Here is a 16,328-nt window from a genome sequence, read left to right on the forward strand (position 1 = left end):
TTACAACTTTTCTTAAAAAATATAATATTGTTTTTGGAATATCTACAATTTTACATATGCTATAACTACTGGAAAAGCAAAAAATCCCTTTTTTAGGTTATTATCCAGATGATTTTACACTATTTTAGCGTATATATCATCAGGAATTTAATCTTATAAATAGTTTTAAAATAAAATAAAATGAAAATATTCCAGATCAGCGATTTCACCTTGCTGCATCGAAAATCAGCAGAGAGAAATCCCAGGATATATGGCCTGTCAGATGCATCCATTCGCTCGGAATAAACTGCCTGGCATAATTATCTACGACCCTGGGCCAAATGCATCTGACAGATGCAGGTGCTTACTTTGTTGCCATAAATGCATATGTTCAGACATGTGGGCCTGCACCTATGATACCGAATGATTTCTGAATTTCGACGACGATTCCTGCTCTAATGAGGCATTAGTTCCGTCAACTGAACATGTTATTTCCCAAGGCCCTGAACTTTGCCATTGGGCCATTGGGAGAAGTAATCGCATTACGTAAGTAAACGTGGCTGAGGTTAAGTGTAGTTTCATAAGCTAGAAGGCCCCCATAATATTATTCCCGAAAGATATGGAGTGGCTTCTTTGAAAATGCCAAGTTCAATCGAAAACCAAGGTGAATAAAGTCGAGTACTAACTGCAATTTACCCCAAGGATTTGATATATATTTTATATTTTATAGATCAATTCTCGTTTAAAAATGTTTCTGCCATGGAATAGTCTCATATTCTTTATAAAAACCATAATAGGACTTTCTCTATCCCTCAGCAACCACATCTAAAAATACATATTCTTTTCATAAACCATTTTCACCATCCTAATTGGAAAGGCCTTTATTATAAATCGAAAGTCCAGGAATTTTTGTGCCAAAATCCATTCGTTTGCAGCTATTTGTTATACATTTTATTTAATCAAAAAAATAGCTCAGTCAAAGCAAAATGCATACATGCAAAATTTGCCAGGGAAATATGAAATATTTGTGTTTTGTTTTCATTCTCTTTGTGAAGTGCAATAAATCAAGGAAGGCAAATTGATTATGTGAAATATTTTCCTTGAATCGTTGCTTACAAAGGAGCTGCAGAAAAAAAAACACATAGAGTGAGACAAGTGTGAGCCATTCTATTCCATTTTATTTTCCCATCACGGTGTCAAAGGACCTCGTCCTAATTGTTAGTGTGTGTGTGTGCGGGTGTGTGGGTGCGTTGAGGTATTTCACAGCAGCGATCTTTTGGCAAGGAAATGGGGAAAATGGCATTTCAAAGCCAAGGAATTCGACGGCGAGCGGGGACAAAAGGAGGAAAATGTCAACTATTTTGCGAGTCGCCTTTGATGCGGCAGCGGGACATCAAAAAGATGCAATGTCAACACACAAAGACACACTGGCCACATTATTAACTCGGCAGAATGAACTCCTGGGCGGCTGCAGGATTACCAAAGCGATGGGTATGAGGACAGACTCATGAGCCCTGGCAAACTTTAGCATATTTGTTAAATACTTTAATTAATAATTTAGAGCAGGGGGGCAGGCCTGAAAGCCCAGAAGTTGAGCAAACAACTAACAAAAGATCAAGGATTATGCGTGCTCAGTCCATTGGCATGTGTGTGTATGTGTGGGTGTGTATCTTCCGGATGCGGTGAAAGAGGGGGAAAAGCGCTCCTAGGACTCCGGCCTGTAATAAAAAGAAAACAAAGAAGATTAGACTAAACGGAGCGGAGGCCAAGAAGAAGCCGGCTTGATGAGTTTAATTATTTGAATGCTTCAGCTCACACACACACAGAAGCAGTGAGGGAGGGGGTAGAAAAGGGGCAGAAGTGGGCGGGGGTAAAGCCAAGGGCGCGCCAGCCAAACAAAAGGCAGATGCTTTTGTCATATGCACACGACCTCAACTTTTCCAAGGCCCACAGATGCCACAGCCGCCCAACACCCCCCAAAGCCACCCACCTGCCATCTCCCCCTTTTTAGGGGGAGCAAACCCCCTCCCCCGACTCACACACACACCCCCGCACACACACACACTACTGGGCTAAATCCTTTCGAGGCCAAGAATCCAAGGCTCCTGAGAATGCGGACTGCAAGTCTGGTCAAAGAGCTGTCTTCTTTTGAAGAAAGCCGCCCGGATTCCAAGCTAAAATAATTTAGTTTCAAATTTAAATACACAAAGCCTTGAAAAAATCTCAGTTAAAATTATGTATGTGTACTTAAACAAATCTACAAGAATATTTTTAATTAACAAAAAAAACATTAAGGGAATATTAAGAGAAGCAAGTGAGTATTTACCATATTTTTAAAATTAAACTGAAAAAGTAATGTTAAATGTGGCAAGTAAATGTTTCATATTAAATATCTGTACATTTAAACCACTTATTCATACTGAATTACTGAACTTGTAGGACGGAAAATAGAGATTCCGATTTTGGTCAAAAATAATAACTTTTTAGTGGGTTTTCAGTCGCAGTTTAGCCAAATCAAGGCGTACAGCTAAATGACCGACTGTTTTGAGCAGCTTTCTTCCAATGCTATCGATTCCCATCACTTTAAGGAACATTTATTTTTTGACCCAATTTCTCATATTTTATAAGGGGTACATCGGTTATTTTTGGGATTCAGATTTTGGTCAAAAATACTCATTTTTTAGTGGTTTTTCAGTCGTAGTTTAGCCAAATCAAGGCGTACAGCTAAATGACCGACTGTTTTGAGCAGCTTTCTTCCAATGCTATCGATTCCCATCACTTTAAGGAACATTTATTTTTTGACCCAATTTCTCATTTTTATAAGGGGGTACATCGGTTATTTTTGGGATTCAGATTTTGGCCAAAAATACCCATTTTTTAGCGGTTTTTCAGTCGTAGTTTAGCCAAATCAAGGCGTACTGCTAAATGACCGACTGTTTTGAGCAGCTTTCTTCCAATGCTATCGATTCCCATCACTTTAAGGAACATTTATTTTTTGACCCAATTTCTCATTTTTTATAAGGGGGTCATCAGTTATTTTTGGGATTCAGATTTTGGCCAAAAATACCCATTTTTTAGCGGTTTTTCAGTCGTAGTTTAGCCAAATCAAGGCGTACAGCTAAATGACCGACTGTTTTGAGCAGATTTCTTCCAATGCTATCGATTCCCATCACTTTAAGGAACATTTATTTTTTGACCCAATTTCTCATATTTTATAAGGGGGTACATCGGTTATTTTTGGGACTCAGATTTTGGTCAAAAATACTCATTTTTTAGTGGTTTTTCAGTCGTAGTTTAGCCAAATCAAGGCGTACAGCTAAATGACCGACTGTTTTGGGCAGCTTTCTTCCAATGCTATCGATTCCCATCACTTTAAGGAACATTTATTTTTTGACCCAATTTCTCATTTTTTATAAGGGGGTACATCGGTTATTTTTGGGATTCAGATTTTGGCCAAAAATACTCATTTTTTAGTGGTTTTTCAGTCGTAGTTTAGCCAAATCAAGGCGTACAGCTAAATGACCGACTGTTTTGAGCAGCTTTCTTCCAATGCTATCGATTCCCATCAGTTTAAGGAACATTTATTTTTTGACCCAATTTCTCATTTTTTATATGGGGGTCATCAGTTATTTTTGGGATTCAGATTTTGGCCAAAAATACCCATTTTTTAGCGGTTTTTCAGTCGTAGTTTAGCCAAATCAAGGCGTACAGCTAAATGACCGACTGTTTTGAGCAGCTTTCTTCCAATGCTATCGATTCCCATCACTTTAAGGAACATTTATTTTTTGACCCAATTTCTCATATTTTATAAGGGGGTACATCGGTTATTTCTGGGACTCAGATTTTGGTCAAAAATACTCATTTTTAAGTGGTTTCTCAGTCGTAGTTTAGCCAAATCAAGGCGTACAGCTAAATGACCGACTGTTTTGAGCAGCTTTCTTCCAATGCTATCGATTCCCATCACTTTAAGGAACATTTATTTTTTGACCCAATTTCTCATTTTTTATAAGGGGGTCATCAGTTATTTTTGGGATTCAGATTTTGGCCAAAAATACCCATTTTTTAGCGGTTTTTCAGTCGTAGTTTAGCCAAATCAAGGCGTACAGCTAAATGACCGACTGCTTTGAGCAGCTTTCTTCCAATGCTATCGATTCCCATCACTTTAAGGAACATTTATTTTTTGACCCAATTTCTCATATTTTATAAGGGGGTACATCGGTTATTTTTGGGATTCAGATTTTGGCCAAAAATACCCATTTTTTAGCGGTTTTTCAGTCGTAGTTTAGCCAAATCAAGGCGTACAGCTAAATGACCGACTGTTTTGAGCAGCTTTCTTCCAATGCTATCGATTCCATCACTTTAAGGAACATTTATTTTTTGACCCAATTTCTCATTTTTATAAGGGGGTACATCGGTTATTTTTGGGATTCAGATTTTGGCCAAAAATACCCATTTTTTAGCGGTTTTTCAGTCGTAGTTTAGCCAAATCAAGGCGTACTGCTAAATGACCGACTGTTTTGAGCAGCTTTCTTCCAATGCTATCGATTCCCATCACTTTAAGGAACATTTATTTTTTGACCCAATTTCTCATATTTTATAAGGGGTACATCGGTTATTTCTGGGACTCAGATTTTGGTCAAAAATACTCATTTTTTAGTGGTTTCTCAGTCGTAGTTTAGCCAAATCAAGGCGTACAGCTAAATGACCGACTGTTTTGAGCAGCTTTCTTCCAATGCTATCGATTCCCATCACTTTAAGGAACATTTATTTTTTGACCCAATTTCTCATTTTTATAAGGGGGTACATCGGTTATTTTTGGGATTCAGATTTTGGCCAAAAATACCCATTTTTTAGCGGTTTTTCAGTCGTAGTTTAGCCAAATCAAGGCGTACTGCTAAATGACCGACTGTTTTGAGCAGCTTTCTTCCAATGCTATCGATTCCCATCACTTTAAGGAACATTTATTTTTTGACCCATTTCTCATTTTTATAAGGGGGTCATCAGTTATTTTTGGGATTCAGATTTCGGCCAAAAATACCCATTTTTTAGCGGTTTTTCAGTCGTAGTTTAGCCAAATCAAGGCGTACAGCTAAATGACCGACTGTCTTGAGCAGCTTTCTTCCAATGCTATCGATTCCCATCACTTTAAGGAACATTTATTTTTTGACCCAATTTCTCATATTTTATAGGGGGTACATCGGTTATTTTTTGGATTAAGATTTTGGCCAAAAATACCCATTTTTTAGCGGTTTTTCAGTCGTAGTTTAGCCAAATCAAGGCGTACAGCTAAATGACCGACTGTTTTGAGCAGTTTTCTTCCAATGCTATCGATTCCCATCACTTTAAGGAACATTTATTTTTGACCCAATTCTCATTTTTATAAGGGGGGTACATCGGTTATTTTTGGGATTCAAATTTTGGTCAAAATACTCAGTTTTTAGTGGTTTTTCAGTCGTAGTTTATCCAAATCAAGGCGTACAGCTAAATGACCAACTGTTTTGAGGCAGCTTTCTTCCAATGCTATCGATTCCCATCACTTTAAGGAACATTTATTTTTTGACCCAATTTCTCATTTTTTATAAGGGGGTACATCGGTTATTTTTGGGATTCAGATTTTGGCCAAAAATACCCATTTTTAGCGTTTTTTCAGTCGTAGTTTAGCCAAATCAAGGCGTACTGCTAAATGACCGACTGTTTTGAGCAGCTTTCTTCCAATGCTATCGATTCCCATCACTTTAAGGAACATTTATTTTTTGACCCAATTTCTCATATTTTATAAGGGTACATCGGTTATTTCTGGGACTCAGATTTTGGTCAAAAATACTCATTTTTTAGTGGTTTCTCAGTCGAGTTTAGCCAAATCAAGGCGTACAGCTAAATGACCGACTGTTTTGAGCAGCTTTCTTCCAATGCTATCGATTCCCATCACTTTAAGGAACATTTATTTTTTGACCCAATTTCTCATTTTTATAAGGGGGTACATCGGTTATTTTTGGGATTCAGATTTTGGCCAAAAATACCCATTTTTTAGCGGTTTTTCAGTCGTAGTTTAGCCAAATCAAGGCGTACTGCTAAATGACCGACTGTTTTGAGCAGCTTTCTTCAATGCTATCGATTCCCATCACTTTAAGGAACATTTATTTTTTGACCCAATTTCTCATTTTTTATAAGGGGTCATCAGTTATTTTTGGGATTCAGATTTTGGTCAAAAATACTCATTTTTAGTGGTTTCTCAGTCGTAGTTTAGCCAAATCAAGGCGTACAGCTAAATGACCGACTGTTTTGAGCAGCTTTCTCCAATGCTATCGATTCCCATCACTTTAAGGAACATTTATTTTTTGACCCAATTTCTCATTTTTTATAAGGGGTCATCAGTTATTTTTGGGATTCAGATTTTGCCAAAAATACCCATTTTTTAGCGGTTTTTTCAGTCGTAGTTTAGCCAAATCAAGGCGTACAGCTAAATGACCGACTGTTTTGAGCAGCTTTCTTCCAATGCTATCGATTCCCATCACTTTAAGGAACATTTATTTTTTGACCCAATTTCTCATTTTTATAAGGGGGTACATCGGTTATTTTTGGGATTCAGATTTTGCCAAAAATACCCATTTTTAGCGGTTTTTCAGTCGTAGTTTAGCCAAATCAAGGCGTACTGCTAAATGACCGACTGTTTTGAGCAGCTTTCTTCCAATGCTATCGATTCCATCACTTTAAGGAACATTTATTTTTTGACCCAATTTCTCATATTTTATAAGGGGTACATCGGTTATTTCTGGGACTCAGATTTTGGTCAAAAATACTCATTTTTTAGTGGTTTCTCAGTCGTAGTTTAGCCAAATCAAGGCGTACAGCTAAATGACCGACTGTTTTGAGCAGCTTTCTTCCAATGCTATCGATTCCCATCACTTTAAGGAACATTTATTTTTTGACCCAATTTCTCATTTTTATAAGGGGGTACATCGGTATTTTTGGGATTCAGATTTTGGCCAAAAATACCCATTTTTAGCGGTTTTTCAGTCGTAGTTTAGCCAAATCAAGGCGTACTGCTAAATGACCGACTGTTTTGAGCAGCTTTCTTCCAATGCTATCGATTCCCATCACTTTAAGGAACATTTATTTTTTGACCCAATTTCTCATTTTTATAAGGGGGTCATCAGTTATTTTGGGATTCAGATTTCGGCCAAAAATACCCATTTTTTAGCGGTTTTTCAGTCGTAGTTTAGCCAAATCAAGGCGTACAGCTAAATGACCGACTGTCTTGAGCAGCTTTCTTCCAATGCTATCGATTCCCATCACTTTAAGGAACATTTATTTTTTGACCCAATTTCTCATTTTTTATAAGGGGGTACATCGGTTATTTTTGGGATTCAGATTTTGGCCAAAAATACCCATTTTTTAGCGTTTTTTCAGTCGTAGTTTAGCCAAATCAAGGCGTACTGCTAAATGACCGACTGTTTTGAGCAGCTTTCTTCCAATGCTATCGATTCCCATCACTTTAAGGAACATTTATTTTTTGACCCAATTTCTCATATTTTATAAGGGGTACATCGGTTATTTCTGGGACTCAGATTTTGGTCAAAAATACTCATTTTTTAGTGGTTTCTCAGTCGTAGTTTAGCCAAATCAAGGCGTACAGCTAAATGACCGACTGTTTTGAGCAGCTTTCTTCCAATGCTATCGATTCCCATCACTTTAAGGAACATTTATTTTTTGACCCAATTTCTCATTTTTATAAGGGGGTACATCGGTTATTTTTGGGATTCAGATTTTGGCCAAAAATACCCATTTTTTAGCGGTTTTTCAGTCGTAGTTTAGCCAAATCAAGGCGTACTGCTAAATGACCGACTGTTGCTATCGATTCCCATCACTTTAAGGAACATTTATTTTTTGACCCAATTTCTCATTTTTTATAAGGGGTCATCAGTTATTTTTGGGATTCAGATTTTGGCCAAAAATACCCATTTTTTAGCGGTTTTTCAGTCGTAGTTTAGCCAAATCAAGGCGTACAGCTAAATGACCGACTGTTTTGAGCAGATTTCTTCCAATGCTATCGATTCCCATCACTTTAAGGAACATTTATTTTTTGACCCAATTTCTCATATTTTATAAGGGGGTACATCGGTTATTTTTGGGACTCAGATTTTGGTCAAAAATACTCATTTTTTAGTGGTTTTTCAGTCGTAGTTTAGCCAAATCAAGGCGTACAGCTAAATGACCGACTGTTTTGAGCAGCTTTCTTCCAATGCTATCGATTCCCATCACTTTAAGGAACATTTATTTTTTGACCCAATTTCTCATTTTTTATAAGGGGGTACATCGGTTATTTTTGGGACTCAGATTTTGGTCAAAAATACTCATTTTTTAGTGGTTTCTCAGTCGTAGTTTAGCCAAATCAAGGCGTACAGCTAAATGACCGACTGTTTTGAGCAGCTTTCTTCCAATGCTATCGATTCCCATTACTTTAAGGAACATTTATTTTTTGACCCAATTTCTCATATTTTATAAGGGGGTACATCGGTTATTTTTGGGATTCAGATTTTGGCCAAAAATACCCATTTTTTAGCGGTTTTTCAGTCGTAGTTTAGCCAAATCAAGGCGTACAGCTAAATGACCGACTGTTTTGAGCAGCTTTCTTCCAATGCTATCGATTCCCATCACTTTAAGGAACATTTATTTTTTGACCCAATTTCTCATTTTTTTATAAGGATTATTTTTGGGATTCAAATTTTGGTCAAAAATACTCAGTTTTTAGTGGTTTTTCAGTCGTAGTTTAGCCAAATCAAGGCGTACAGCTAAATGACCGACTGTTTTGAGCAGCTTTCTTCCAATGCTATCGATTCCCATTACTTTAAGGAACATTTATTTTTTGACCCAATTTCTCATATTTTATAAGGGGGTACATCGGTTATTTCTGGGACTCAGATTTTGGTCAAAAATCCTCATTTTTTAGTGGTTTCTCAGTCGTAGTTTAGCCAAATCAATGCGTACAGCTAAATGACCGACTGTTTTGAGCAGCTTTCTTCCAATGCTATCGATTCCCATCACTTTAAGGAACATTTATTTTTTGACCCAATTTCTCATTTTTTATAAGGGGGTCATCAGTTATTTTTGGGATTCAGATTTTGGCCAAAAATACCCATTTTTTAGCGGTTTTTCAGTCGTAGTTTAGCCAAATCAAGGCGTACAGCTAAATGACCGACTGTTTTGAGCAGCTTTCTTCCAATGCTATCGATTCCCATCACTTTAAGGAACATTTATTTTTGACCCAATTTCTCATTTTTTTATAAGGATTATTTTTGGGATTCAAATTTTGGTCAAAAATACTCAGTTTTTAGTGGTTTTTCAGTCGTAGTTTAGCCAAATCAAGGCGTACAGCTAAATGACCGACTGTTTTGAGCAGCTTTCTTCCAATGCTATCGATTCCCATTACTTTAAGGAACATTTATTTTTTGACCCAATTTCTCATTTTTTTATAAGGATTATTTTTGGGATTCAAATTTTGGTCAAAAATACTCAGTTTTTAGTGGTTTTTCAGTCGTAGTTTAGCCAAATCAAGGCGTACAGCTAAATGACCGACTGTTTTGAGCAGCTTTCTTCCAATGCTATCGATTCCCATTACTTTAAGGAACATTTATTTTTTGACCCAATTTCTCATATTTTATAAGGGGGTACATCGGTTATTTTTGGGATTCAGATTTTGGCCAAAAATACCCATTTTTTAGCGGTTTTTCAGTCGTAGTTTAGCCAAATCAAGGCGTACAGCTAAATGACCGACTGTTTTGAGCAGCTTTCTTCCAATGCTATCGATTCCATTACTTTAAGGAACATTTATTTTTTGACCCAATTTCTCATTTTTTATAAGGGTACATCGGTTATTTTTGGGATTCAAATTTTGGTCAAAAATACTCAGTTTTTAGTGGTTTTTCAGTCGTAGTTTATCCAAATCAAGGCGTACAGCTAAATGACCAACTGTTTTGAGCAGCTTTCTTCCAATGCTATCGATTCCCATCACTTTAAGGAACATTTATTTTTTGACCCAATTTCTCATATTTTATAAGGGGTACATCGGTTATTTCTGGGACTCAGATTTTGGTCAAAAATACTCATTTTTTAGTGGTTTCTCAGTCGTAGTTTAGCCAAATCAAGGCGTACAGCTAAATGACCGACTGTTTTGAGCAGCTTTCTTCCAATGCTATCGATTCCCATCACTTTAAGGAACATTTATTTTTTGACCCAATTTCTCATTTTTATAAGGGGGTCATCAGTTATTTTTGGGATTCAGATTTTGGCCAAAAATACCCATTTTTTAGCGGTTTTTCAGTCGTAGTTTAGCCAAATCAAGGCGTACAGCTAAATGACCGACTGTTTTGAGCAGCTTTCTTCCAATGCTATCGATTCCCATCACTTTAAGGAACATTTATTTTTTGACCCAATTTCTCATATTTTATAGGGGGTACATCGGTTATTTTTTGGATTAAGATTTTGGCCAAAAATACCCATTTTTTAGCGGTTTTTCAGTCGTAGTTTAGCCAAATCAAGGCGTACAGCTAAATGACCGACTGTTTTGAGCAGTTTTCTTCCAATGCTATCGATTCCCATCACTTTAAGGAACATTTATTTTTTGACCCAATTTCTCATTTTTATAAGGGGGTACATCGGTTATTTTTGGGATTCAGATTTTGGCCAAAAATACCCATTTTTTAGCGGTTTTTCAGTCGTAGTTTAGCCAAATCAAGGCGTACAGCTAAATGACCGACTGTTTTGAGCAGCTTTCTTCCAATGCTATCGATTCCCATCACTTTAAGGAACATTTATTTTTTGACCCAATTTCTCATTTTTTATAAGGGGGTACATCGGTTATTTTTGGGATTCAGATTTTGGCCATAAATACCCATTTTTTAGCGGTTTTTCAGTCGTAGTTTAGCCAAATCAAGGCGTACAGCTAAATGACCGACTGTTTTGAGCAGCTTTCTTCCAATGCTATCGATTCCCATCACTTTAAGGAACATTTATTTTTTGACCCAATTTCTCATATTTTATAGGGGGTACATCGGTTATTTTTTGGATTAAGATTTTGGCCAAAAATACCCATTTTTTAGCGGTTTTTCAGTCGTAGTTTAGCCAAATCAAGGCGTACAGCTAAATGACCGACTGTTTTGAGCAGTTTTCTTCCAATGCTATCGATTCCCATCACTTTAAGGAACATTTATTTTTTGACCCAATTTCTCATTTTTATAAGGGGGTACATCGGTTATTTTTGGGATTCAGATTTTGGCCAAAAATACCCATTTTTTAGCGGTTTTTCAGTCGTAGTTTAGCCAAATCAAGGCGTACAGCTAAATGACCGACTGCTTTGAGCAGCTTTCTTCCAATGCTATCGATTCCCATCACTTTAAGGAACATTTATTTTTTGACCCAATTTCTCATTTTTTATAAGGGGGTCATCAGTTATTTTTGGGATTCAGATTTTGGCCAAAAATACCCATTTTTTAGCGGTTTTTCAGTCGTAGTTTAGCCAAATCAAGGCGTACAGCTAAATGACCGACTGTTTTGAGCAGCTTTCTTCCAATGCTATCGATTCCCATCACTTTAAGGAACATTTATTTTTTGACCCAATTTCTCATTTTTATAAGGGGGTCATCAGTTATTTTTGGGATTCAGATTTTGGCCAAAAATACCCATTTTTTAGCGGTTTTTCAGTCGTAGTTTAGCCAAATCAAGGCGTACAGCTAAATGACCGACTGTTTTGAGCAGCTTTCTTCCAATGCTATCGATTCCCATCACTTTAAGGAACATTTATTTTTTGACCCAATTTCTCATTTTTTATAAGGGGGTACATCGAGTAATTTAATAGAACATATTTTTAGAAACTATTGTAATCTAAAGGCACCTTATTATAATGAAGTGTTTATAGTATCTACTTTTCCTTGTGGATCACCAGGGCGTATACTTGATATGCTAGTGGAGACCAAGACTGCTCCCTTTTTCCTTTCGGCTGATCAAGCTGGGTTGTTTGAGATCGAAAGCGGTTTAAAGTGCGGCCTCAATTAGCGCTTGCCAGTCGGACGCTTCTGACCAAGTCTGATAATGGATGAGCCAGGACGAGCAGGACGATGGAGGTCCTCATCCCGCCAATACCCCGCCCCGCCCTCGTCATCCCTTGGGGGAGTGCATTCAAAGTGATGCTCTGTTCTGTTTTCAATTTGGTTACATTCTCCATTTACACGGCAGCCCCTTTTTCGGAGGGAGGTGAGCTTCGTCCTGGCAGGACCTGCAGTCCCCCTGCTTCCTCTTGCATCCCCCTGCATCCGCCACCCCCTCCCTGCTCGCCACTCTATTCAAATGAATCCCCATTTGGCTTCCACTTGACAATGGCAGCGTGCCCCCTTTCCCTCCACCCCTGTCTCCATCCAAAGACTCTGTGTGTGTGTGTGAGTCAGTGAACTTAATTTGGTCACACACAATTGATTCTTTTTACAGGTGCTGGCAACCGGGCCACCACCCACAGACAGACACACACAGGCTGCCATTGTTGCAGCTGCACTGGGAGAAAATAAGGCGACATTTTCCCATTAATTTTATTAACCAAATGTGTTATCTCCTTATTCTTTTAATTAATTAAACTCGTATCTATATTATCCAAAATTCCTTTTTCATATTCAGATTTTAATTTATTTATTTTTTTTTTTTGATTTATTTTTAATTAAGCATAAAATGGATCATTTTCATTGATTTTAATATAATATTTCATAAGTACAGTAAAATTTGTATAATTATTATTTTTTATGCCTTTAAATATGGTTATTCATTTCATTTTAAGTTTTACTGATTGAAATCGTAAATATATACAATCCATAACTCTTTATAAATATTGAACTCCAAAATTTGTCATTACAATGCAATGATAACTTTTTATAAAATGCTTGAGTATTATATTTTAAAGTGAAGTCCAATAGTTGTAATTATTACTTTTTAGTATCTTTCTATATTATTTCATTAAAAAAATGTCTTAATGGCATACCTACATTTTATAATCATTTTGTGGGAAACAAGGCTACAGTTCTATATTTGCATATTTAAATTATTCAAAAAATGTTATAATACTTATTTAAATTATAACATAGTTTGGAATGTTTAGTATTTTGGTATACGATTATTTTCAAGAGGAATCAATGGACAAAAGGTGTGACCGCAATAAAAGTGGAAAGCCTTATAAAATATGGCTTAATTATATAAAGACCTTGTGAAAATTTTCAAATTCACCTCCCTTTCTCTCAGTGCAGGAATAGGTAAAACGGGCACTAGTGGGCGGAGCTGAAACTAAGGAAACTGGCGGAGAAATGGGGGCGGGAGGAGCTGGAAACTGGAGCCAGTGACGACATGTTTGCTGCCTTGTGCAAAACTCGTTTTGTAATTTGTGGCTGAAACAATGCAATTAAGTTGACATTAAGTGAAGTTCGCCCTGCTGGCTGCCGGCTCCTGGATCCAGGATGCAGTCTCCTGGCTTTTGGTCCACCTTGGAGGTCACCGCATCCACTCCGCAGCCACCACATGTCATTCTAAATGTGCTCCAACTAAAGTCCCCCTTCCAGGATGCCTGCAGTGGTAATGGGATCTAAAAGGGCACTTTGGGCCGGGGCAGCCATTTTGCGGGCATCGGGGTCACCACTCAGCCGGCGACTAAGCCGGAATCCCGGCCAGAGCTTCCAGGTTATGGATGCTCTAAGGGGGAAATTTCAATTTTCTTTCAATTTTTTTTAATAAGTTTTCAAGACCTTTTATTAACTAATACATTTTCGAATGAAAGCCACAGTGATAATAATTTCTTACATACTTTTATTATAACCCATATTCTAATAATGGTATAGGGGTAACCATTTTATGTTTGTCTGACATTATAAACCACATTTTCTTACTCTGTGCTTACTTTAAAAAAAAGTATTTTTGTAATTTTATAGTTCGAAAAGTGATTTTCCTCACCTTTTAAAAAATATTTGAAAGCGTTTTTGCATCAGCTTATTTTTTCATTGTTATATATGGAATGTTTTAATAAAAACCCTTTCAAAATTCATTTTATAACAATAAGATAAAAAAAATTGGAAAGCTCCTTAAAAAATATTTCTTCTTTTTTTTATGTTACAGAGGTAACCCAAAGAATCTGTGATAAGCCAAAATGAATTTCCGAATAGAACACATCCCATTATTTTTCCTAGAAATAACTGATATGCATATTAATTGGTGCTCAGACTGATTTCGGATATTTATACGGCAGTTAAGTACATATAAGGGGGCTTTTGCAGCCCCCCAACTACGAAATTGCAATCCAATTGTATTTGCTGCCGTTTTTGGTGAGACTTTCGAGTGATGCGAATATCCTGCGAGTGCTGCATTCGAACTGCGGTTGCCCTGGGTTCGGTTCATGTCCTGGAGGAGCAGCAGGATGGAGGATGCAGGGTGCAGGATCTGGATCCTGTCCTGGAACATGGCCGGCAGGAAGGGGGGGGGGGGGGCTGGGGTGCCAAAGGGAACACATCAAATGCGATGAGCGGTGAACACATTCGCCCAGAGCCGCAGTCAAGTGGAGAATTACTGAAATTAATTTTGAAACATGTTCGCAACTTTAATGAGATTTGCGTGTGTGTTTCGCTCCGGCTGTGACTGTGTGAGTGCATAAGTGCGCCCGTATGTGTGTGTGTGATGTGTGTGTGTGTGCTCGTGTATTCTGCGGCTTTAGTGGGTTAAGCGGCTTATGTTGTTGCTAAGTGGCAAAAGAGCAAACCACCGAATGGTAAAAAGCATAATTAGTTGCATGCAACATCATGGCCACTGACACACACACACACGCCTCGCCACGCCCCCTTTCTCACCACCCACTCAAAGGGAATGGGACTTTTCCGGAAACCCATTAAAGTCGAAAGCTGGAAATTGTTTTCTGCAGCTTTCCAGCTCATTTCGTTTTTTTTCTATTTCCAATCACAATTTGTTATGACTGGAAGTTGAATTAAGAAATATTCATATAACATCAATCTATATTAGAACACAAGTAACCTATTAATATTCTAAAAATACTATTTATTTAAATGTAGCCCTTACCTTAACTAATAATTCATTGTCAATCACACAGGTCCATTTTTTATAGGTAAAAAATTCCTTTAGTAAAGGACTAAAATATATAAACTTTATATTGTCTACAAACAATTTTCTTCATTTGAAAAACGTCGTATCTTATAAATAATATGTTATTTAATTTTAATTAAATTTTTGTTAAGTATTTACAATGTATAGTTTGCTAGTAAAAAATAAGAGGGTTGTTTTATTAGCTAACTCAAAAGATGTATATTGAAATTATAAGACTGAGTATAAGGCTTGTAAAAATACTTTTAAGCATTAAGGCTTAAAAACAATTTATCGCATTTCAGAGCTAAGGATTTTTTTTTGCATAATCAGAACAATCTCTCTGTAAAAAAATCCTTAGCTCTGAAATGCGATAATCGGCAGCACTTTCCCTATAGTCCCATTTTTCTAAGTGTTAGGATAAGCGTTATAAAATAAATTGAAGCATTTAGTAGTTCAGTAACTTATACTTTCTTATAAATATGGATTACTACATATCAAACACATTTAAACATTTTCTTTTTATAGAAGATCATAAACTTTTCTTTAAAGGCACTTCACTTGAGTGTAATATGCTTGCTTTATGTATTTATGTTGCTAAGTTTTATTAATGAATGACATGTGCATCTTCACACATGTTCGTACAATTAATAACCCAATCAGGTAATTAATCAACAGCCCATATTATTTACCGAACCATGACTTGTCATTGGGCTAAATGATTTTGTAAATTTTTCGTTAGCCATGGGCAAATTAATTTCATTTTGGGAGCCGGCTAAGTGATTACCTGGGACTATAACCCCCCGGCGTATGTGTTCGATATTGTTTTTTCCCAAGCCATGGGATGACCTTCTCCCCGGAAAACTGCCCCTGAGAATGACTCACTTCAGAGCTGTTTGTCACTGGACTGCCAAAGAATTTCTGGTGAAAATGGGGGGAAAACTGAACTAAAGTAAAAAGCAAACTCAACCAAGAAAATTGAATTCGAGAAAGGGTGAAGAAAGGTCCTGCAGGGGGGAGAAAGGGATGGAAGGCAAGTGAATTAGTGGGCAAAACTAAAACTGAAACTAAAAACTCAGCAAGATTAATAGGAACACGTAAAATGTAATTATTTTCCTGTACTTGTGCTATTTGTGCCCGGCACTCACACACACACACACATACATACAGGGAAGGGGGGGATGGGAAAGTGGAGAAAGTTGGAAAATGGGAAAGCTTCGCGCGCCTGGCATGAC

Source organism: Drosophila suzukii, chromosome X (assembly GCF_043229965.1).
Source record: "Drosophila suzukii chromosome X, CBGP_Dsuzu_IsoJpt1.0, whole genome shotgun sequence".
Taxonomy (NCBI): Eukaryota; Metazoa; Arthropoda; class Insecta; order Diptera; family Drosophilidae; genus Drosophila; species Drosophila suzukii.